Source organism: Balaenoptera borealis (genome assembly GCF_965194805.1).
Source record: "Balaenoptera borealis genome assembly, chromosome: X".
NCBI classification, from domain to species: Eukaryota; Metazoa; Chordata; class Mammalia; order Artiodactyla; family Balaenopteridae; genus Balaenoptera; species Balaenoptera borealis.
Genome location: NC_138881.1, coordinates 86,298,739 through 86,322,990, shown reverse-complemented (window position 1 = coordinate 86,322,990; position 24,252 = coordinate 86,298,739). Strand labels below are relative to the sequence as shown.

At 37.8% G+C, this 24,252-nt stretch overlaps 1 long non-coding RNA gene across 1 annotated transcript in view; it reads right to left on the bottom strand.

Annotated features, from left to right (window-relative positions):
- LOC309620843 overlaps positions 1–17,684 on the bottom strand; it is a 129,727-nt gene extending 112,043 nt beyond the window's left edge. Inside the window, exon 1 of the long non-coding RNA XR_014239691.1 lies at positions 13,120–17,684. This is a non-coding gene — a long non-coding RNA (uncharacterized lncRNA). The remainder of the gene's footprint in view (positions 1–13,119) is intronic.
- Between the last annotated feature and the right edge of the window lie 6,568 nt (positions 17,685–24,252).

The window sequence follows — 24,252 nt, the reverse complement described above, 5'->3', positions numbered from 1 at the left end:
TTGGATTCATCAGTATGGAGGTCACTGGCAAGAACAGCTCCTTCCTTAATAGTATTTACCATTTTCTGAAAGAGTCAGCTCTTCAGTCACTACCTTCTTTTCTCAAGCTTGATGATACCCTTTAGTACTGTCATTTACCGCTTTGGCCATGAATTTCATCTGCCACTAGTTATATGCAATCAGATCACTTCATTTCCTATGGGATGTATTCTGAGTAGCATTTTATATTTGGGCTTTTATCCCACTGTCTTATTTTTAGGGTGTCACAGTCTAGTTTCCTTGACTTTTTTTGGGGGGGGGGTCTTATTTCTTCCACAGATATTTTCCTATGTCATCAAAGAAGTACATAAGGGGCTCGTTCCTTAGTCCTACTTTTCTCACTTGCTTAGCTGGTTGACTCAGAGTGCAAAGGGGACAAGATTCCTGGCTGTTTCTGAATGGCAAACTCAAGAGCTATGTCACTAGGCAATTCTAATGTACAGAACTCCTTCCCTGCACTCGAGTAATCGAGGGACAGTATCAGAAGGCTAAATCTCCCTCCAGCAAGGATAATGATTCCTGCTAGATGGTTTAGAGTAAGAACAGGTCACATGACTAGTGCCTCTAATTAGCCCCTTGGCAAACTCCAGGCTAGATTCCTTATTTAGGGCACAGTGGTACTTAGATAGGGTGTGATTCATTTCTACCAGTGTGTGTGAACACATTTGAGTACATCAAAAGGAAACTCGGTTCCAGATGGAGTCCTCTTGAACAGTGCTGCCTGGGGTGGGTGAGCAATGCCACACCTCAGCCTCCATAGGACAAGGCACATGGAGAGAGAGCTTCCCATTGCTCTCTGATGAGGAAAAGCAATGCCCTGGATAAGATGTCATAAGCCTGTGATTTCTCCCTTAAGCTGAGGAGAGCAGATGGCAGGAGCACAGCAGGGGATTGACAAATGCTTCTCACTGCTTCTCACTAAGTTTCTCAAAACATGTCAATATTGGCCTTCCCTGAAGATCTCAGTAAAGGCATTGCTTTAAAAGAGAGCATGCACGGAGCTGAGTTCCTGGCTTCCATCTGCCATTCCACATGGATTTGGAGCTCTTAGGGGTCAAGAAGTCAAGGCCTTTCGCTTCTCCTCACAAAAGTGTCTTCTGCCTGTAGAAATGATTCAGGCTAAATAGCTACCCCAACACATTAGGGTATTTCATTTGCTTTGTACATTGACTATTTAAATTTCTTTGTACTTCTTTAATCCTTCAGAATAATGGAAACCCCAGAGTGTAGATAGAGGAAGGGTCAACACTGGCGTTAAAGACACCAGAGAAAAGGAATGAGTTATAAGAGAGAATGTAATCCTCGAATAGTAGAATTGATCTGCAGACTGGTGGGAGACTAAAGAGGCTGGGGAGGGAGAGATCCTGAAGGCAATCAGAGAAAGGGAAATTAGAATGGTAAGAGGAGATGTGGGGCACAAGTACCTTCTAGGAATAGAGATGAGGCAAGAGATGGCCTGTGAGATGATGAAGGACCACGTGAGTAAGAACATAAGAACAAGTAAGATACCCACTCTCCACTCCTATCCCTCATATGGATCTACTTTTATTCCACCCTAAACTAAAAGCAAAGGAGTACATGAAGGGAACAGAAAGGAAGGCAGAGGGGCCTTGCCATTAGATCAGAAATAGAAACATCTGGAACTTTCCACTGGAAAATCTTGGCAGGATCAGACCCTCATGAGACCTTAGAAGAATCTCAGTTTAACTCTTATTGGCCTGCATAATGCAAGGGTTTGGTGTGCTTGGAAGAGCTTGCAGTCCCAGGAGAGAAACGTGACCATGAAAAGTTTCTTTCATATGTGGGGGTTGAGGATGGAATAATCCTTTTTTTGTAAACTACTTCAGACTCGCTGGAAATTTGTGATCATGGTGAAACCTGTCTCGAGGTCTGTTCTTCACCTCTACCAAGTCCCACCCTTTCAATGATGACTTTACCTTCTTTTGAGTTTCCAGGGAGAGTATCTTTTTAATGCCAAGCAATCAATTTTTATGGGTCTCTCCCTGTAATTTAAGTTTAGAGTTAGATTCTTTACAATAAGGACAGTTTATTGGCCAAAGTTAGACCCAACTCATAACCAATGGATTAGCCAATGTAACAGTTTCAGACTGATGAACACAAGGGGTAATCGACCATAATTTTCCAGAACTTCATCAGTGAGTTGAGCCTCACCCAAAAGGAAGTGGAATATGAAATACTGCTGGAATAATTTGTCTGGGCTCAGGGGCTTTGTGCCTGAAGAATTAGCTTGAATCTCAAAATTAGCTTTAGACAGAAGAGTAGAAGCCCAAGGGGTAGGATTTCAGGGGTCACATTCCTAAAAATATATCACTTCTCCCACCTACTGGCAGATGGCTAAAATTATTTTAAAATGTGACAGAGCCTTGCATTTCATAATCCTTCTTTGACTCTCTCAATCTTCCTAACAGGGGCCAGGGCCACAGTTACACAGAGCTGTTAGATCCTTTTTTGAGAGTGGATTTTCTTAGCGGAAATGAAGGATAGAGTGCAAGAGTATTGCCTGCTTGAAAGTAGGAGTGGTGGGCACTGGGAAGGTGAGAAAGGAAAGACTGGAAATGTGAAAGCCAAATTACTGACTTTACAGTTTTGTGAAGGATGACTAGCCCTTTTCAAGAAGGGACTTTAGGAAAATTCACCCCAAGGCTATGGTAAGATTCTTCTTCAAGCAGTGAATGCTCTCAGCTGTTTGCCATGTCAGCACTGTGCCTTTGGAAAGTACTAGAAGTGCTGCAGATATTTTTGCCTGCAAGTTAGAGTGTTTCTGACTTAGCAGTTCTTTTGACCTTCCCTGCAAGCTTGATGAACCCTAGAATATTTTTCTTCTTTCGAAAATGTCCATTTCTCATTAGTCTGCTTTGATCAGATGTTCCTTTTTTCCAAATTAGTGGGTTACTTCAAATAATCCATAGATTAGTCTAAGAAAACAATCTGTTGGGGGTAAATTCTCTTGTGCAGAGTGGAGACATTGCTAGGGATGTACACAAAAATACTTTCCAATTAAGGAGACACCTATGCTTTTCATTTGAGGAGGAAAAGGATTGCAGCAAAGGACAACTGATCTCCAGCTCCAGGCTGGATCTCTTGGGGTGCCATTCATCTGAGCTCTCCTGCCTCTGTAGAGAGGATTTATTGTGGCAGCTGGGCAGTGCCCTTGCTCTGCTGCAGAAGAGCAGTCACACAATGAAGATGCAAGCAAGAAAGATGTCTGAAGTTTCTCCTTGTTCTAGTAGACACCACAGACAACTCCATTATTATCTTTCCAGCTTGTTTCACATAAAAATGTTTTGTTGATTTTCATTTCAGCTGAGCTGGGATGTAACCAGATGCAGAGTAGTAGCAGATGCCTGGTCAGAGTTCAAATGGGTGCAGGGGAAACTGGGATGTGTTTGCAGCACTTTTACACTGTATGGCAGCATTTTTACACTGTATGGAGTGCTTGTGTGGAAGAACACGAAAAAAAAAGGAGTGAGACTTATGTATTCCTTTCCAAGTAAAACATTCTCAGCCTATGGGGCATTCCATAGGCTTTAAGCCTTTAATAGGCTTTAAGCCACCAGCACTGCAGGGGGGGGGGTGTGCCGAAGCCAAAAGCCCATCACCAGCTCCCAGGGGACACCTGGCGATCTGGTATCATCTCTTTTATTAACTTGTAAACAGCCCTGAACCGTTAGCTGAACTGTAGTAGCAGTAAGAAAAGGACACGGAGGCAAATAGTCAGGAGAATATTAGATTAAATACACACACATCACCAGCAATGCTTCTTCCTGTCATTCAAGTAACTCTTCCTTTAATCTGGTGGAATGATTAGTTCAAGGATAAATTGAGTTGAGGAATGAACTCAAAGCATTCTATATTGAAGCCCATGAGGTAGCTGATCCAGAAAAACCTCACACACGGCTGAGGCTCAAATCGCAGTGATTAGTTTAATAAACACTAGGGAGTGTAAATATTTGGGGTTAAGGAACTAGGTTAAAAATTATGTCATGTTTTTACTGGAATAAAACAATGTTATGATTACACTGAAGGAAAAGTTTTAAAGCAAACAAATCATCCACAAGCCCTGTAACACAGCAGCTATTTTCAGTTTTGCATTTCTCTTTCTAGTCTGCATCCAAATGAATAGGCATTTTAATTAACTATTTTTAAAATTTTATTTTTAATAAAAATTCTATATTGAAGGTGCACATGATTTAATATACATGTACATGGTGAAATGATTACTACAGTCAAACTTGTTAATATATCATCTCCTCACATAGTTACCACTTTTTTTTGTGATGAGAGCAACTGAAATGTACGCTCTCAGCAAATTTCCAGTATTCAATACAGTATTATTAACTATAGTCATCATGCTGTACTTAGATCTCAATTGACTTATTCACCCTCCATAACTGCAACCTGCAAACACATTTTTTTACATAGTTGCAACCCAAATGAACATAGATTTTGTGTTCTGCTCTTTTCTTATAGCATCATATCTTAAACATTTTCAGTGTCTCCACCTAATCTTCACAGTCTTTATCAAATTTTCATTTTAATTTTTGTGATTATAAGAGTGATGCATGATGACTGTAGAAAATTTGGAGAGTACGACAAAGAATGAATCGGGAAAAGAGCACCCACAATTTCACTATCAAAAGGCAACTACTAAAAACATATTGGCCTATTTCCTTCTAGTCTTTTTAAGATCAACGTACTTTACATAACTGAAATTATACTGTGTATATATATCTATGTATCCTGCTTTGTTTTATTAATGTTATGTAACGAGCATTTCCCTAAGTCTTTTTTTTTAAATTTATTTTATTTTTGGCTGTGTTGGGTCTTTGTTGTTTCGAGTGGGCTTTCTCTAGTTGCAGCGAGCAGGGGCTACTCTTCGTTGCAGTGCGCAGGCTTTTCATTGCGGTGGCTTCTCTTGTTGTGGAGCTCGGGCTCTAGGCGCAAGGGCTTCAGTATTTGTGGCACACGGGCTCTAGAGCGCAGGCTCAGTAGTTGTGGCGCAACGGCTTAGTTGCTCTGTGGCATGTGGGATCTTCCCGGACCAGGGCTCGAACCCGTGTCCCCTGCACTGGCAGGCGGATTCTTAACCACTGCACCACCAGGGGAACCCCCCCCCCCCAAGTCTTATGAGTTTTTATAAACATACTCTGTGAAGACTGCATCATTTTCCATTGTTTGGAAGTTTCCTCATGTTAGATTGTTTTGATGTTTCTCAAATATCAGTGATGCTACAATGAGCATTGTATTAGTTAGGATAATGCCAACTGCTGTAATGAATAGACTGCCTAACATGCAGTGGCTCAAATCAAAGAAATGTTTCAAGGAATGGAATGAGTTCTGAGTCAGGTCATGGTTCTACTTAGTGCAATCATTCAGGAATGCAGATTTCTTCTGTCTTTTTCATTAACTCTGTCACTTGAACATCCATGCTCAGACTCATAGGAAGAGGACATAGAGCAGGGAGGAGGTATGCCTACTTCTTAAGAGCTCTGGGCCAGAAGAAGTAGCACACACGTTTGCTTGTGTTTCTTAGTCATACAGCCATGCACAATCAAGTGAAGCTCGAAAATGAAGCATAGCTGGGCAATCACGTGCCTGGCACATCTATTACTATGGAGGAAAGAGAAAAGAGATTTTGGGAGACAGCAGTCTGCCACAAACATATTTGTGCACATATGTTTATTTGCATTTCAGAATGTTTTCATTAAGACATATTCTTAGAAAGAGAGACTAACTATTACTCCTTTTAAGCCACAGCTACTTCACTCTTGCTCTCTTATTTTTAATGCATCTCCTGGACAACCTGAATGTCCTAGTTTCTTTCAAGAAGGATCCATGAGTGATGTATTTCCTGAGCTGTTGCATATCTGAGAATTTTTTAATGCTTTCATATATGAAAGGTAGCTTCTCTAAGTATAGAATTCTTGGGTTATAAAAATTTCCCCTTAAGGGTTACGGGGATATAGGTATACGTATAGCTGATGCACTTTGTTATACAGCAGCAACTACCACAACAATGTAATGCAATTATACTCCAATAAAGATGTTAACAAAAATTTCCCCTTAATACGTCATAGCTATGCTTCCATTGTTTTGCAGCATTCATTCATTCATTCAAAATATTTTTAAAAATTTTCCAGTTTTATTGATATATAATTGACATACAACATTGTATAAATTTAGAATGTACAGCATAATGAGTTGATATATATATATACTGTGAAATGATTAGCACAAGTTTAACACCTAGCACCTTACATAGTTACAAAGGTTTCCTACACCCCCCGCCCTGTGGTGAGAACTTTTAAAATTTACTCTCAGCAACTTTCAAATATACAACCCAGTATTGTTAACTATAGTCACCATGCTGTACATTACATCCCAGAACTTATTTATCTTATAACTGGAAGTTGACCACTTTCACCTATTTCCCCCACCGCCCCCACCACTTACCTCTGGCAACCACAAATCTGATCTCTGTTTCTATGAGTTTGTTTTTTTTGTTTGTTTGATTCCACATATAAATGAGATTATACAGTATTTGTCTTTCTCTTCCTGACTTATTTCACTTAGCATAATGCCCTCAAGATCCATCCATGTTGGCCCAAGTGGCAGGATTTCCTTCTTTTTATGGCTGAATAGCATTCCCTTGTATAATTCAAAATATTTATTGAGCATCTGCATATGCCAAAGATTGCTACAGATAAGAATATAGCTGTAGACAAAACAGACAAATTTCTTGCTCTCACAGATGGACAAGTGGGTTATACTGGGTTTTACCTATTTTCTCCCTACCCTGAGCCATTATCATCCTGCTCTGGGCCTTGAAAGACTGACCGCCTGTGGACTGCTTTACCCAGGCTCCTTTGTTGGCTAGTTTCCATTTTTTTTCTTCGATGGGAGGCACTGGGAGGGGAATAGAGGGCAGGAGGATAGAGAAGCTGGGGCATTTCTTATTTGTTCCCTTCCTGCTTCTGTACTTCCTCTCTGACAATAGCTACATCTCTCTAGAAATATAGCTCCTTCCAGGAGGCCTCTCTTCCACAGTTCCACTTTTCTCATTGAAATAATCTGGAGCTATTTCTGCTCTTTTCCCTGATCCTGCTATGGGTGTAATGATTAGGGGCACAGCAGGAAAGAGGTGGAATACTCCACCTTAAACCTTAAAAAAAGGTTTAACTAAGGATAGTTTTTAATGATGAGACTATTTACCGAATTATGGACAGGGTTAAGGAACCCACGAAGGACAGTGAGACAATCAAGTGTAGCAAGAGCAGGAAGCTGTTACTACTGGTAGGCCTGAACGCACAAGAGAGAGAGTGGTTACTAGGGCCAGGTAAGACCTAAAACTATGAGAGAGGGGCTGCCAGATAGGTGCTGTCATCATAGGTAGAAAAACACAAACATTACACAAGCGATAGGCTGGCTTGGGAGAGGAGATTTGGAGGGGAGTAAGTACTCTGGCCTTACTCTCCTCCTACTTTCAGATGTCCTGCCATTTCTTCCCATTTTCCAAACTCAGCTGGAAACTAGAAATCAAGGAAGCTCAGGTGGTGCAGTCTGTATAGGTCATTTTCCCAGGGCACTGCAGGGAAGGCAGGAGATGGATCTGGGGGGACACACGGAAACTATCAATCAAAATGGGTTAATACTTGCATTTAATGTGGTTAAGTCTGAGATTTGGTCCGTTGAAATTAGCCCATTTTTTTGCTTTGATTCTTATGTGATTTCGTTTTTCTTGAAATTAAAACTTTGCTAAGGCTTTGCTAAAATTTGAAGTGAGGGTCCCTCAAATGCAGCAAACTTTTTTTAAAGCTGATTTTTTAATTTTTTGTCTTTTAGTTCAGCCTGTTGGACAATTAGATAGGTATATTCAGATGTGGAGAGTTTTAAGGAGTACTTTTTAAAATTAGAGCATGAACTGGAGGCAGTGGCCAGGGATCAGGAAGCGGGATAGTCTGTGGTAGCGGAATGTCTTTCTGATGTCTCGTATAAGGATAGCAATTGTGAACATTTTTGAACACCTAAGAGCCAAGGACTTTGGTAACTGCTTTATATGCATTGGCTTATTTAATGCTCACAAAACCCTCATGAACTAGGCACTATTATTTTTCTTATTTCACAGGTTGAGAAACTGGTTTTCAAGGAGTTTAAGTAATTTATTCAAGGTCCCACAGCTGGGAAGTGATAATTGAGTTGCTGATCTTCTCAATGTAGTATTTCTACCACTCAAAGCTGGCCTCAATCTATAGCAGTTCCCATTCCCAAGCAAAATAGTTGAATTTGCCTGGACCCAGCTTTGAGAAGAAGCTGCAAGAGTGCAGGTAAACTATATTGTGGATCTTTCTAGATCATGATGGCTCTCATTGTGTTGTTGGAAGGCAGTATACTGGTTAATAGCAGAAGCCTTTTAATCATACTGATGGGAATTAGAAATCTGGCGTTGCTACCTGCTAGTCCTATAATCTTGGGAAATTTACTTAATCTCTTTGTCTCTAAGTTTTCTTATCTGTAAAATTGGGGTTTGCATTGAGGATTTAAGGAGTACCTGACATGTATTAAGCATTCAGAAATTATTGTTATTAATTCTGTATGGCTGAGACGGGTCAGGATAAGCCATGTGGGAGTGGAATTGAAATCTTTAACATTTGGAATGTTGCTGCAACAGCAGGTAACCATATACATCCTTTTTTTCCCCCTAAGGATATTGACTACTGGAATAGCCTGGAAGGAAAAACTGGACATAATTTACTGGGATCCTTCTAGTTCAGAACAACTGTTCCCTTCTCTGATGTCATAGGAATCCCTTGGATGGACTTGGGTATTTCACCTCTGGGCTCAGAAATCACACTTCTCAAGGTTGGTCGAAAGAACTACTTGGGCCAGGGACTTATTTAAAGAAAGAATTTGATATGAAGAAGTTATTCAAGTAAAGAGTGATGACATAGGTCAATTTCACTTATGAACACAGATACAAAAATCCCAAATGAAGTATTAACAAATTAAATGCTGCAGTGTATTAAAATAAGAAAACATCATTACGAAGTAAATTTTACTCTGGGAAGGCAAGAATAGTTCAGCATTGCCATCTCTATAAATGTAATTTACAACAGTAACATATTAAAAGAAAAAACGTAATTGTAACAGGTGCTAGAAAAGCTTTAGATAAAATTCAATACTTAGTCTAGATTTTAAAAAAACAACTCTTAAACTAGGGAAAGAAGGAGACTTCCTTAACTTTCTAAAAGGGTTTCTACTAGAAATATATAGCACATATGATACTTAATAATGAAATATTTTACACATTCTTATTAAAGTCAGGAAGAAGCCAGAGTTGCTTGCTTTCAACCCTACTATCCAACATTATTCTGGAGGACCTAGCCAATACAATTTGAAGAAGAATGAGAAGGAGGAGGAGGAGCAGAGAAAGGAAAGAAAGATAATTAGAAAGTACTAACATTAGAAAGAATGGAATGAACTGTTATTAATCACTGATGATAAAATTACATATCTAGAAAATCCATAAGAATCAACTGGCAAACTATTAGAACTAATAAGAGAGTTTAGCACAGTGGCTAGATCTATATCAATATACAAACGTTAATATCTTTCCAGTAAAAACCAATTAGAAAATATCATGTATAAGGGGTATAATTCACACTAGCAACAAGACTATAAAATAGCTCAGAATAAACCTAATGAAACATGTAATAATTTTACATGATGATATCTATTAAAGGTTACCAAATGACATAATAGCATAAAAATAAATGACAGAGAACGCCATTGGATTGGAAGGCACAGAATCTGAAAGATGTAAATATTCTTCAAATTAATCTATAAATTCAATGCAATTCAAACAAAATTCCAAAAGGATACTACAAGAAACTTGACTGAAATTCATTTGGAAAATAAAATGGGCAGGGATTGCCAAGGACATTTTGAAAAGAAGAGAAAAATGAATGATGACTCTCCTTACTCAACATCAAAATATTGTATAAATTTATAATAAAACAGTGTGGCTATAGTTTAGGAATATAATAACAGATTAATAGAATATAATTCAAAAATAGACTATTTTTAAAAGTTGGAATTTAGCATGTGATAAATGTGACATTTAAAATCAGTGGAACATAATGGACTGTTTCTTAAAAGACTTTGGAGGACAAAATTAAAATTTAATACAGTTACTTTTCTACCATAATCTGAATTCCAGCTAGACTGAAGAAATGAAGATAAAATTATCTATATAAGTCTTAGACTAAAATACAAGAGGATAAAGCCTTCATAAGCAAGATACTAAAGTAAACCTAGAAGCCACAATGGAAAGCACTGACAAATTCAACAACACAAAATAAATTAGAAAGCAAAATAAAAACAAAAACCTTTGAACATCTCATCAACGACAAGAACTCACTGAAAGCTAGGTCTCAAGCTGGTGGACTGTACATGCAAATACTTTGTCCTGCATGGAGCTTTAAATATTTGGGGAAAATGTTAATAGCTTTAGTTGGGCATTATTGCCTTATTCCTTAGTGTCTTGCACTTGGTAAGCATCATACAATCACATTACCTTCCTGGCCCTTGTAACTGTTTGAGTTTGAGACTGGAAAAGATATTTACAACATATGCAAAAAACAAATTATTAACATCTGTAACATACCAACTGCTCTACAAATCAGTACAAAAGTGACAAACAACTCATTAGAAATATGAGCAAAGCTATGAATAGGTAATTCATTGAAGAAGTACTAATGGCCAATAAGCATATGAAAAGATGCTCTTTCTCACTAGTAACCAGGAGAATTAAAAAATGAAACAAAAATCAGAATGTTTGCCCAATATGTTGGCAAAACATTAAAAAGGATTGATAATATGTTGTGTTGATTAGGATGAGGGAAACATATTCTCACACACGATTGGTGGGAATGTAGATCCATATAGCTATTCTATTGGGTAATTTGGCACTATTATTTCAAATTTAAAATGCAAATATACTTTGTTGCAGCATATTCACTTATAGAAACATTTGGACATCTGCACAAGGAGACTTAAAGAAGGATGTTTACAGTTCTAGAAGATTGTAAACAACCTAATGGTCCATCTGTATTGGAAAAATTAAATATTGAATAAATTGTTGTACCTTCTTGCTATGAAACACTATTCTACAGCTGTAAACAAAATGAGGTAAACCTATCTATACTGACATAGAGAGATCTCTAAGGCATATTTTTAGATGAAAAGAGTAGGTAGCATAAAAATATATCTAGTATGATCGAATTTTTGTGAAAAAAAACAACAACCCAAATTTTATGCTTGTGTTTGCACATGCATAGGAAAAATTCTGGAATGGTATACACAAAATTGTTACCATTGAAGTTATCTCTGGAGAGTGGTATAGTATGGAGAGTGATGGTGAAGAGAGGCTTTCAAGTTTATATACATCTGTATGGTTGACATTCTGAATTTTTTAATTGAGACATACGTTGTTGACAGTTTATGATGAGAATGTATTTGTGTATTACTTAAGTAACTTAAAAAATTAAAAAAAGAGTAAAGGTAAGAGAATGGATTTGAAAGCATTTAATGTTCCTTCCCATTGGGAGATAAGAAAGTGTGAACGGATGAGACAAGAAATATAGGAAGTGAGAATAAGGCAAGGTGAAATATTTCGAAGTACCCTGGCAACATATATATTTTTAAAAGCCAGTGAGGGGGGACCTTCAAGACAGAGGAAGAGTAAGATGTGGATATCACCTTCCTACCCAGAAGTACAGCAGAAATACATCTACATGTGGAACAACTCTTGAAAAACATGTACTGAACGCTGGCAGAAGACCTCAGACTTCCCAAAAAGCAAGAAACTCCCCATGTACCGGGGTAGGGCAAAAGAAAAAAGAAAAAACAGAGACAAAAGAATAGGGACAGGACCTGAACCTCTGGGAGGGAGCTGTGAAGGAGGAGAAGTTTCCACACACTAGGAAGTCCCTTCACTGGCGGAGACGGGGGGGGGGGGGGGGGGAAGCTTCGGAGCCACGGAGGAGAGCGCAGCAACGGGGTGCAGAGGGCAAAGTGGAGGGATTCCTGCACAGAGGGTCAGTGTCGACCAGCACTCTCCAGCCCGAGAGGCTTGTCTGCTCACCTGCCGGGTTGGGTAGGGGCTGGGAGCTGAGGCTCTGGCTTCAGAGTTCAGATCCCAGGGAGAGGACTGGGGTTGGCTGCTTGAACACGGCCTGAAGGGGGCTAGTCCACCTCAGCTAGCTGGGAGGGAGACTGGGAAAAAGTCTGGAAATGCGTAAGAGACAAGATACCCTTGTTTCTGGGTATGCGAGGAGAAGTTATTCAGAGCACAGCCTAAACCAGCTCCAGAGATGGGTGTGAGCCGTGGCTATCAGCGCTGACACCAGAGATGGGCATGAAACACTAAGGCTGCTGCTGCAGCCACCAAGGAGCCTGTGTGCAAGCACAGGCCACACTCCACACCTCCCCTCCTGGGAACCTGTGCAGCCTGCAACTGCCAGGGTCCCACGATCCAGAGAAAACCTCCCCGTGAGAACACACAGTGCACCTCAGGCTGTTGCAGCATCACGCTGGCCTCTGCCGCTGCAGGCTCATCCCGCATTCCATACCCCTCCTTCCCCCCTGCCTGAGTGAGCCAGAGCCCCTAATCAGCTGCTACTTTAACGCTGTCCTGTCTGAGCAAAGAACAGAAGCCCTCAGGTGACCTACATGCAGAGGCAGGGCCAAATCCGAAGCTGAACCCCAGGAGCTGTGTGAACAAAGAAGAGAAAGGGAAATTTCTCCCAGCAGCCTCAGGAGCAGCAGATTAAATCTCCACAATCAACTTGATGTACCCTGCATCTGTGGAATACCTGAACAGACAATGAATCATCCCAAAATTGAGGCAGTGGACTTCAGGAGCAAGAGTAGACTTGGGGTTTGCTGTATGTGACTGACTGGTTTCAGGTTTTATGTTTATCTTAGTTTAGTATTTAGAGTTTATTATCATTGTTAGATCTGTTTATTGATTTGGTTGCTCTCTTCCATTTGTTTTTATACATAGATATATTTTTTTTCTTTTTCTCTTTTTGTGAGTGTGTATGTGTATGCTTCTTTGTGTGATTTTGTCTGTATAGGTTTCCTTTAACCATTTGTCCTAGGATTCTGTCTGTCTGATGTGGTTTTTTTGTATAGTTTTTTAGTTTAGTTGCTCTCTTCTTTCTTTATTTTTTCTTTTTTTGCTATTTTTTATTTTTAACTTTTTTATTTTTAATAATTGAAAAAACTTTTTATTTTAATAACTTTATTTCCTTTTCTTTCTTTCTTTCTTTCTTTCTTTCTTTCTTTCTTTCTTTCTTTCTTTTTTTCTCCCTTTTCTTCTGAGCCGTGTGGCTGACAGGGTCTTGGTGTTCTGGCCGGGTGTCAGGCCTGTGCCTCACAGGTGGGTGAGCTGAGTTCAGGACATTGGTCCACCAGAGACCTCCCAGCTCCACGTAATATCAAACAGCGAAAATTCTCCCAGAGATATCCATCTCAATGTGAAGACCCAGCTCCACTCAACAATGAGCAAGCTACATTGCTGGACACCCTACGCCAAACAACTAGCAAGACAGGAACACAACCCCACCCATTAGCAGAGAGGCTGCCTAAAATCATAATAAGGCCACAGACACCCCAAAACACAGCACCAGATGCGGTCCTGCCCATCAGAAGACAAGACCCAGCCTCATCCACCAGAACACAGGGACTAGTCCCCTCTACCAGGAGACTACACAACCCACTGAACCAACTTTAGCCACTGGGGGCAGGCACCAAAAACAACGGGAACTATGAACCTGCAGCCTGCGAAAAGAAGACCCCAAACACAGTAAGTTAAGCAAAATGAGAAGACAGAGAAACACACAACAGATGAAGGAGCAAGGTAAAAACCCACCAGACAAAACAAAAGAAGTGGAAATAGGCAGTCTACCTGAAAAAGAATTCAGAGTAATGATAGTAAAGATGATCCAAAATCTTGGAAATAAAATGGGGAAAATACAAGAAACGTTTAACAAGGACCTAGAAGAAATAAAGAGCAAACAAACAATGATGAACAACACAATAAATGAAATTAAAAATTCTCTAGAAGGAATCAATAGCAGAATAACTGAGGCAGAAGAACGGATAAGTGACCTGGAAGATAAAATAGTGGAAATAACTACCACAGAGCAGGATAAAGAAAAAATAATGAAAGGAATTGAGGACAGCCTCAGAGACCTCTGGGACAACATTAAATGCACCAACATTTGAATTATAGGGGTCTCAGAAGAAGAAGAGAAAAAGAAAGGGACTGAGAAAATATTTGAAGAGATTACAGTTGAAAACGTCCCTAATATGGAAAAGGAAATAGTTAATCAAGTCAAGGAAGCAGAGAGAGTCCCATACAGGATAAATCCAAGGAGAAACACACTAAGACACATATTAATCAAACTATCAAAAATTAAATACAAAGAACGAATATTAAAAGCAGCAAGGGAAAAACAACAAGAAGGGAATCCCCATAAGGTTAACAGCTGATCTTTCAGCAGAAACTCTGCAAGCCAGACGGGAGTAGCAGGACATATTTAAAGTGATGAAGGAGAAAAACCTACAACCAAGATTACTCTACCCAGCAGGGATCTCATTCAGATTTGACGGAGAAATTAAAACCTTTACAGACAAGCAAAAGCTAAGAGAATTCAGCACCACCAAACCAGCTTTATAACAAATGCTAAAGGAACTTCTCTAGACAGGAAACACAAGAGAAGGAAAAGACCTACAATAATAAACCCAAAACAATTAAGAAAATGGTAATAGGAACATACATATCGATAATTACCTTAAATGTAAAAGGATTAAATGCTCCAACCAAAAGACATAGATTGGCTGAATGGATACAAAAACAAGACCCGTATATATGCTGTCTACAGGAGACCCACTTCAGACCTAGAGACACATACAGACTGAAAGTGAGGGGATGGAAAAAGATATTCCATGCAAATGGAAATCAAAAGAAAGCTGGAGTAGCAATTCTCATATCAGACAAAATAGACTTTAAAACAAAGACTATTACAAGAGACAAAGAAGAACACTACATAATGATCAAGGGATCAATTCAAGAAGAAGATATAACAATTGTAAATATTTATGCACCCAACATAGGAGCACCTCAATACATAAGGCAAATACAAACAGCCATAAAAGGGGAAAGTGACAGTAACACAATCATAGTAGGGGACTTTAACACCCCACTTTCACCAATGGACAGATCATCCAAAATCAAAATAAATAAGGAAACACAAGCTTTAAATGATACATTAAACAAGATGGACTTAATTGATATTTATAGGACAGTCCATCCAAAAACAACAGAATACACATTCTTCTCAAGTGCTCATGGAACATTCTCCAGGATAGATCATATCTTGGGTCACAAATCAAGCCTTAGTAAATTTAAGAAAATTGAAATCGTATCAAGTATCTTTTCCGACCACAACGCTACGAGACTAGATATCAATTACAGGAAAAAACCTGTAAGAAATACAAACACATGGAGGCTAAACAACACACTACTTAATAACCAAGAGATCACTGGAGAAATCAAAGAGGAAGTCAAAAAATACCTAGACACAAATGACAATGGAAACACGATGACCCAAAACCCATGGGATGCAGTAAAAGCAGTTCTATGAGGGAATTTTATAGTAGTACAATCCTATCTCAAGAAACAAGAAACATCTGAAATAAACAACCTAACCTTACATCTAAAGCAATTAGAGAAAGAAGAACAAAAAAACCCCAAAGTTAGCAGAAGGAAAGAAATCAGCTATCAGCTGATTTTTCTGCAGAAAATTTGCAGGTCAGAAGGGAGTGGCATGATATATTCAAAGTGCTGAAAGGGAAAGACCTGCAACCTAGGATACTACCCAGCAAGACTGTCATTTAGAATCCAAGGAGAGGTAAAAACTTCTTGGAAAAGCAAAAACTAAAAGAATTCATCAATACTAAACCTACCATAAAGGGAATGTTAAAGGGTCTTCTCTAAATGGAAAAAAGTAAGAATCTATAGGAAATGGAAAATCCAAAAAGGAAAGGCAAATATATACTAAGGACTAAGGATCTACCACTTAAATGAGCCAGTACCAGTATTAAAAGACAAAAAATTGTAAAAGCAACTATAACTACAATAAACAGTTAAGGGATAAACATGAAGATGTAAAATATGACATTAAAAACACAAAAGTTTCTGGAGGGGTGCAAAAAAATGTATATCTTTTATGAATGGAGAAAGAAGATGTGGCACATATATACAATGGAATATTACTCAGCCATAAAAAGAAACGAAATTGAGTCATTTTAGTGAGGTGGATGGACCTAGAGTCTGTCATACAGAGTGAAGAAAGTCAGAAAGAGAAAAACAAATACCGTATGCTAACACATATATATGGAATCTAAAAAAAAAAAAAAACCAGTCCTGCAGTAATTTTGATTTTTAGTATTTTTCTTGGCATATGTTTGACTACATTAACATACCCACCACTTGTATATCCGTTAGCGTTTGCAAAGCGCTTTCAAGCGCAACATTTCATTTACTAGTTGCAGCAACAACTGCTGTCCTTGATTTTACAGAAAATGAGTCTTAAGAATGGTAAGTTACTTGCCTAAGGTCACATAGCCTGTAAGTTACAGAGCCATGCTTAAACTCAAGAACTACTTGGATCTATTTTCTTTGGCAATTATATTACAATCTGTGGTCCTTTGGCTCTATGATTTAATTTGATTTTTTTAGCCTGAAAATATAAACATGATTTTGGCTATCTCCTCTTGATCCACTGGAGATGAGGAAACTAAGGCTTGCACCTTGAGTTTCCCAAGCTTGATATACAAACTTCTGGTGAATAAGAAAAACAAATTGGAGGTGAAGAATGTCTGATAGCTTTGTACCTGGATGTTGAAGGGAAGACTCCTCAGGTATGACTGAGAAGAGTGAATTACTATCCACTTGTACATTCTGCTCCCCACCACTGCCATCAGCACACAAACTGTGCTGTTGGGCTTTGACTGCTGCTATCTTTTGTTGAGGATGGCTCTGTAGGTGAATGCTACCTGGCCCCCTTGCTCAAGGGGAGGCTTCGTCTTGAATGGTGGTGCCCTTGGTGGAGCTAGTGCCTGTGTATTTTTCTTGCCCTTCAGAATTATTTCAAACTGGGGCTAAACTCTAGAGCATCCCTAACGTCTTCTCCAGCTTTATAATATGTATAAGATAAATTTTGGGAGTGCTTGCTAGGTTCTAGGTACTGTTCTGTAGTAAGCTTTTTACAAATATTAACCCATGTAATCTTCACAAGAGCCCTAGGAAGTAGAGATTATGATTATCAAATCAGTTACAGATGAAGAAATTGATGCTCAGCAATGTTGAGTAACTTGCTGAAATTCACAATGCTAGTGTGTGGCAGAGTTTGGACATGATTCCAAGTCTGTCTGATTTTACAGCCTATGCTCTTACTCATTATAACCTTCTCAAAAAGCTTCCCCCCATTTAAAGAACTCCTAAAAGAACACTGAAAATATAACATGAAGGCTGAAATGGAATAGTGACAATGACTTTTTGGTATGAATGCTATCTTTTTGGCAATGGACAAGAAGCTTCCACACATGGTTTGAAATATAAACTTTAGAGTCTCCCAAATTTGGGTCAAATCTCAGTTCTGCCTCTTCTTTACCCCTTGGTTTCCTTATCTGTAAAATTAAGATAATAATAGCAGCTACCTTGATAGGGTGGTTCTGAAATATAAATGAGTTAATACATGTAAAGCATTTAGAACTGTCCCTAGTCTATAGACAGAATTATGTGACAAAGTTCTGTTATGAAGATATAAGAGAAATCTAGAAACTTTGAGACATGACCAAAAAAGAAAACTACAGGCCAATATCTTTGATGACTATAGATGCAAAAATCCTCAACAAAATATTAGCAAACTGAATCCAACAACACATAAAAATGATCACACACTATGATCAGGTTGGATTCATCTCAGAGTCACTAAGATGGTTCAACATATGCAAATCCATCAATGTGTTACACCACAGCAACAAAAGACAAAAGGCACATGATCATCTCAATAGTAGATACTTTGTTGTTTTCTTGGGTGAAGATGAGTCTTATCTAGATCAAAGGGAGCACTAGGAATGGCAAGACTTTTGTCTACTAGAAAAGAACTGTTATTCACTTGCACCCGTTAGAGCAACATGGGGTGTATTTGCAGCTATCCCTTGTCGGTTATGGCCTTGAGCAGATTCATGGGCCAAACATGTTTGCTTCCTCAGGCACTCTATATATCTTACTCTCTTCCTCCCCACCATGCCTCATTCATACTTTTGACTTGGAGGGAGCCAAATACCCTTCACTTCCAGTGAGGTGTCTCTGACTAGTAAAACTCTGACTAGTGCTTTTGAACTCAGCACTAGATGGTTCATCTAAACTCATGGTGGTATTTCAGGCATTAATCTGTGGGCACAAAATGATTATTTGAACCTCAGGGCCTTCAGGTGCCCCTCAAATGATAGCAAATTATCAGTAATCCAAGTCCTTCCTTAACCCAGGCCTGTACATGGTTCAGACTGCACGTATTCTATAAAGTTCCCAAGGACCCTTTTTTCTTGGATAGTAAGAAGGAGAGATTTCCCCCCTTGCTCGTAGATGTGATTCAGGAGTCAGGTTTTAGAAACACAGCCTAATCCACATTATCAGTCTGTCAAGAGAATGGGATCCCATTTGGCTTAGTAATTGTTTTCTTTTGTTAACTTTTCAGTGAAAAATTTCCCTTCATTGTAATTAGACCTAGTGATTAGAATCTCTAGACTTTGCTCTTTAAGTACTAGCAAGTGTTAAAATGTCTGGGACTGTGAAGAAAGCTGCTTTTTGAGTTGCTGGTTGAAAGAGAAGTTTGGGCAGGCCCTCAGCCTCTAGGGCTGTTGATTTAGAACAGGCATTAGATGCCCAGAGAGATTTGGGAGAAAAGGTGTTTATAGGGGCCATTAATGAATCCGTAGGGGAGACTGAATTATTTCTCTAATAACGTGGTCCATTTATTATTAAGATCATTTGTGGGTTTCTTATATCTTCTAGTTTGTGGGGGAAAGAAAGGAAAAATAATATTTCTCTCCTCTTTCCTCTTTGGATTTTGGGAAACTGCCCTGATGAAGACATAAAGGCTCTAGAGAAGTACAATAGTACTGTAGGTACGGAAATGCCCTTTAATGGGTAAGTGTAAGTGATAGACAAATACTTGATGTTATTCATATGTAAAGGGTTCTTATAGATTCATAAGAAAAATACAAACATCACAACAGACAAAAAGACAAATGAGATGAACAGACCGTTTGCACACCCATGCATACAAAGACAGAAAGAAATGAAATAAAAATGGCCAATAGACATAATATAAAGGACAGTGAACTCATATGCTCTATTAATACATAACACACTGACAACAATTAAAAATTAAAAACAAATTGTCATAGCCAGTGTTGGATAGCTTAAGGGAGAAACAGTGCTAATGGAGGTATAAATTGCTCTGACCTTTCTGAAGGGCAATTTGAGAATACATACCAAAAACTTTAATATGTGCATATCTTTTGACCCACCATTTTCACTGTTAGGTATTTATCATAAGGAAATAATTGAAAGTGTTAAAAAAAGATTTAGCTACAAAAACTGTGGCAGCAAAAATTGGAAGCAACTAAATATTCAAAAGTTGGAAACTGGTTAAATAAATTATGGTATAAGCATAGAATAGAAAATTATGCAGCCATTAAAAATCATGATATTGAAATGAGAAAATGCTCATGATATCATAATATTAAAATAAGAAAATAAGATATGAAGCTGTGTGTGCAAAGTATGATCCCAATTTCATAAACAAAACTATATTAAAAGACTAGAAGAAAATACACTTAAACGTTAACAATGATTATCTCTGGGTGGTGGGATGACAGATAATCTTTACTTTCTTCTTTTTAGGCTTTTATGTCTTTCCCAAATTTCATACAGTGTGTATGTGCTACTTTTATAATTAGAAAAAACAACAACAGAAACTGTATTAAAAAAGACATTTCAGTTTGTCTCTGAAAGCTAATCTTTGATTTAATTTTTTTCTCTTCTAATTTAAACACAGTTTCCTTTCAGAAATGAGGAAAAACATTTTAACTGTCTGGTGAGATAAATTATATAAAGGCAGTTTTTTTTAAACCCTGGGGTATGTGGGAAATATCCCAAGATAAAAGTATTCCAGTGGAGTGTATGTATTCCAGGCTGGCCCTTCTTTGAAAGGCTTTATGTTACTTTTAAAAACTGTTTTATCAAGATATAATTCACATACCATAAAATTCACCCATTTAAAGTGTACAGTTCAATGTTTTTTAGTATATTGACAGGATTGTGTAGCCATCACCATCTAATTCCAAAACGTTTTTATCACTCTAAAAAGAAAATTAATACCATAGCAGTCACTCCCCATCCCTCCCTCTCCCCAACAACAGCCAACCACTAATCTATTTTCTTGGCTCTATGAATTTGCCTATTGTGGATATTTTGTATAAATGAAATCACACAAGATGTGAACTTTTGTGAGCTCTCACTTAGTATAATGCTTACAAGCTTCATCCATGTTTTAGCATGAATCAGTACTTTATTCTTTATATGGCTGAATAACATTTAATTGTATGGGTATATCATATTTTGTTTACCCATTCATCTGTTGATAGACATTTGAGTTGTTTCCAGCTTGTGGCTATTATGAAAAATGCTACTGTGAACACTTGTGTACAAGGTTTTGCATAAAAATATGTTTTCATTTCTCTTGGGTATATAACTAGGAGTGGAATGGCTAAGTCATATGGTAATTCTATGATTAATATTTTGAGGAACTACCAAACTATTTTCCAAAGCGATTGTACCATTTTATATTCCCATATGTTACCTTTCATCCAACAATTCTTACATGTGCCTAAGAAATATGTACAAAGATGATCATGTGTAATAGCAAAAAATAGAAACAACCACTTATTGCAATCATTGTTGCTTTTGTTGTGGTCATCCATGTACAATGCTTGGTGTCAGTCTATTTATCTCTTGTAAAAATAAAATATAGTGTGTGTGTGTGAAAAAAAAAAAAAAAACGACCAAACCTTTTTTCTACAACCTACATAAAAACTTTCTTACAGGCCTCAAGTAAAACAAATTTAAGTGTTTAAAAAAAAAAAAAAAAGAAAAGAAACAACCACATATCCGTAAATAGGGGACCAGTTAAGTCAATTATGGTACATTTAAGTTATGGAATACTATGCAGCTGCTAAGAAGATGCTATGCTATATATGTTCTTATTGAGAAAGATATCCAAGACATATTAAGTTGTAAAAGCAAGCTCTAAATCAATATGTATGATATTATTTGTATAAAATTCAATTATTACACATATGCTTGTATATGCATAGAATATTTCTGGAAGTACACCTAGGAAATTGTTAACCATGGTTAGTGTTGAGAGTGGGACTAGTGTATGTTGATAGTGATCTGAAATGTGGTAAGGGAAGGGAACTTACTTTTCAATTTAAGGCATTGGGTACATCAACTTTTTAAGTCATGTGCATTATTTTACAGTAATAAAACCTTTAAGAAAGTCTGCATTAGTAAAACTTAGCTTTTTCATTGGCGTAGACAGTTTGAGTTTCATTATTCATGCAAGTGCAGCAGAAAGGAAATGCATATTTAGTGGTATCAATAACACCCGATTATATGCAAACCCTCCTCTACATTAGAATTTTTTACTGTCTCATTGGGCCACATTTTAGGAAATAACTCCTTTTGTTCTTGGGGTTTTTTTTTCTATTGCAACCAGATGGGCAAATTTATGTTATCATGAAACATGTTTCAAGGTAAAATTTATGGCATGTGAACATTTCAGTAAAAGCAGAGTTCTAAAGATTAAAGTAAGAAAGATTGGAGAGACAACCTTGCTGGTATTTGTTGGTAACCAATTTTTGATAAATTGCATTTTCTTAAAAAAGAGTTTGGCAGAACAGTTTGCTATATGATAGAAATTTCTAAAGCCATTTCTGGGTTAGGAAAAATTACTTGAACTGTATTAGACCATGTGACTACACACAGAATTTTTATTTATTGTCTTTTTTTTGAATTTTATTTTATTTTTTTTATACAGCAGGTTCTTATTAGTTATCTATTTTATACATATTAGTGTGTATATGTCAATCCCAATCTCACAGTTCATCTCACCACCACCACCACCACCACCCCCCGCTTTCCCCCCTTGGTGTCCATACGTTTGTTCTCTGCATCTGTGTCTCAATTTCTGCCCTGCAAACCGGTTCATCTGTACCATTTTTCTAGGTTCCACATACATGCGTTAATATACGATATTGTTTTTCTCTTTCTGACTTACTTCACTCTGTATGACAGTCTCTAGATCCATCCACTTCTCAACAAATGACTCAGTTTCGTTCCTTTTTATGGCTGAGTTATATTCCATTGTATATATGTACCACATCTTCTTTATCCATTCGTCTGTTGATGGGCATTTAGGTTGCTTCCATGACCTGGCTATTGTAAATAGTGCTGCAATGAACATTCGGGTGCATGTGTCCTTTTGAATTACGGTTTTCTCTGGGTATATGCCCAGGAGTGGGATTGCTGGGTCATATGGTAATTCTATTTTTAGTTTTTTAAGGAACCTCCAAATTGTTCTCCATAGTGACTGTATCAATTGACATTCCCACCAACAGTGCAAGAGGGTTCCCTTTTCTCCACACCCTCTCCAGCATTTGTTGTTTGTAGATTTTCTGATGATGCCCATTCTAACAGAAGTGAGGTGATACCTCATTGTAGTTTTGATTTGCATTTCTCTAATAATTAGTGATGTTGAGCATCTTTTCATGTGCTTCGTGGCCATCTGTATGTCTTCTGGGGAGAAATGTCTATTTAGGTCTTCTGCCCATTTTTGGATTGGGGTGTTTATTTCTTTAATATTGAGCTGAATGAGCTGTTTGTATATTTTGGAGATTAATCCTTTGTCCATTGTTTCATTTGCAAATATTTTCTCCGATTCTGAGGGTTGTCTTTTCGTCTTGTTTATGGTTTCCTTTGCTGTGCAAAAGCTTTGAAGTTTCATTAGGTCCCATTTGTTTATTTTTGTTTTTATTTCCATTACTCTAGGAGGTGGATCAAAAAAGATCTTGCTGTGATTTATGTCAAAGAGTGTTCTTCTTATGTTTTCCTCTAAGAGTTTTATACTGTCCAGTCTTACATTTAGGTCTCTAATCCATTTTGAGTTTATTTTTGTGTATGGTGTTAGGGAGTATTCTAATTTCATTCTTTTACATGTAGCTGTCCAGTTTTCCCAGCACCACTTATTGAAGAGACTGTCTTTTCTCCATTGTATATCTTTGCCTCCTTTGTCATAGATTAGTTGACCATAGGTGCATGGGTTTACCTCTGGGCTTTCTATCCTGTTCCATTGATCTGTATTTCTGTTTTTGTGCCAGTATAATATTGGCTTGATTACTGTAGCTTTGTAGTATAGTCTGAAGTCAGGGAGCCTGGTTCCTCCAGCTCAGGTTTTTCCCTCAAGATGCTTTGGCTATTCGTGTTCTTTTGTGTCTCCATACAAATTTTAAGATTTTTTTGTTCTAGTTCTGTAAAAAATGCCATTGGTAACTTGATAGGGATTGCATTCAATCTGTAGATTGCTTTGTGTAGTATAGTCATTTTCACAATATTGATTTTTCCAATCCAAGAACATGGTATATCTCTCCATCTGTTGGTATCATCTTTAATTTCTTTCATCAGTGTCCTATAATTTTCTGCATACAGATCTTTTGTCTCCTTAGGTAGGTTTATTCCTAGATATTTTATTCTTTTTGTTGCAATGGTGAATGTGATTGTTTCCTTAATTTCTCTTTCTGATCTTTCATTGTTAATGTATAGGAATGCAAGGGATTTCTGTGCATTACTTTTGTATCCTGCAGCTTTACCAAATTCATCGATTAGCTCTAGTAGTTTTCTGGTGACATCTTTAGGATTATCTACATATAGTATCTTGTCATCTGCAAACAGTGACAGCTTTACTTCTTCTTTTCCCATTTGGGTTCCTTTTATTT